Below are 1,688 nucleotides of genomic sequence, written 5' to 3' on the forward strand. Positions count from 1 at the left end.
TTCAACATTCTTTTGACTATTCAGGGTCTTTTCTGGTTCCATACAAGTTTTAGGATTATTTGTTTCAGTTCTGTAAAAAAAGTTGATAGTATTTTGGGATTGCATTGAATGTGTAGATTGTTCTATGTAGCATCAACATTTTAACAATATTTCTTCCAATCCATGAGCATGGGACATTTTTCTATTTCTTTGTGTCTTCCTCAATTTCTTTCATGAGTATTCTATAGTTTTCTGAGTACAGATCCTTTGCCTCTTGAGTTAGGTTTATTCCTATCTATCTTATGGTTTTGTGTGCAATTGTAAATGGGATCGACTCCTTAATTTCCCTTTCTTCTGTCTCATTGTTTGTGTAGAGAAATACCACTGATTTCTGGGTGTTGATTTTATTTATTTTATTTCTTTTTAATGGTGAAAAATTTATATTTAGATTTAGCCAGCTAGACTCAGTTTAGACGATTCCAATTTTGTTGTCAATATCCAAAGCATCATAGTCAGGAGCCAGTCAAACACATGCGTTCTTCTCTCCATCAGACCTGATCAAGGTGTTGATCTTGGCTGTGTCAATGTCCTAGAGCTTCTTCACAGCCTGTTTGATCTGGTGCTTATTGGCCTTGATATCCACAATGAACACAAGTCTGTTGTTGTCTTCTATTTTCTTCATGGCTGACTCAGTAGTCAGGAGGAACTTGATGATGGCATAGTGATCAAGCTTGTTTCTCCTGAGGGCGCTCTTTCAAGGATATTTGGTCTGCCTCCGCAGACGCAGTGTCTTGGGTCATCAGAATGTAGGTGACATGCAGATCTTCTTCTTCTTCTTCTTCTTCTTCTTCTTCTTCTTCTTCTTCTTCTTCTTCTTCTTCTTCTTCTTGTGACTGTGGACGCCTTTCAGCTCTGCTTTATTGGCCTTCAAAGCCTTTGCTTTGGCTTCAGCTTTGGGAGGGGCAGGGGCTTCCTTCTTAGCCTTTGGTGCCATCTTCGTAAAAGGGATTTCCAAGCTGGGTATTGATTTTATATCCTGCAACTTTACTGAATTCCTGTCTGAGTTTTAGCAATTTTGGGGTGGAGTCTTTTGGGTTTTCCACATAGAGTATCATGCCATCTGCAAAGAGTGAGAGTTTGATTTCTTCTTTGCCAATTTGGATGCCTTTTATTTCTTTTTTTTTGTCTGATTGCTGAGGCTAGGACTTCTAGTACTATGCTGAACAACAGTGGTGAGAATGGACATCCCTGCTGTGTTCATGACCTTAGGGGAAAAGGTTTTCCCCATCGAGAATGATATTCTCTGTGGGTTTTTCATAGATGGTTTTTATGATATTGAGGTATGTACCCTCTATGCTTACACTATGAAGAGTTTTAATCAAGAAAGGATGCTGTACTTTGTCAAATGCTTTTTCTGCATCTATTGAGAGGATCATATTGTTTTCATCCTTTCTTTTATTTATGTAGTGTATCATATTGATTGATTTGTGGATATTGAGCCAACCTCGCAGCCCAGGAATAAATCCCACTTGGTCGTTGTGAATAATCCTTTTAATGTACTGTTGGATCCTATTGGCTAGTATTTTGGTGATCATTTTTGCATCCATGTTCATCAGGGATGTTGGTCTGTAATTCTCCTTTTTGGTGGGGTCTTTGCCCTTTTATTTTAATAAATGAATTTCCTAAGAGAAGGAAAAAAGGAAATGCAG

General features: G+C 38.1%; 1 pseudogene; it reads right to left on the minus strand.

Moving 5' to 3' along the window:
* Window positions 1-448: 448 nt before the first annotated feature.
* LOC112821180 (large ribosomal subunit protein uL23 pseudogene) lies at window positions 449-982 on the minus strand (annotated as a pseudogene).
* Between the last annotated feature and the right edge of the window lie 706 nt (window positions 983-1,688).

The sequence above is a fragment of the Callorhinus ursinus genome, unplaced genomic scaffold (assembly GCF_003265705.2).
Source record: "Callorhinus ursinus isolate GAN/ISIS: 27379988/994484 unplaced genomic scaffold, GSC_fseal_2.0 scaffold1, whole genome shotgun sequence".
NCBI lineage: Eukaryota > Metazoa > Chordata > Mammalia > Carnivora > Otariidae > Callorhinus > Callorhinus ursinus.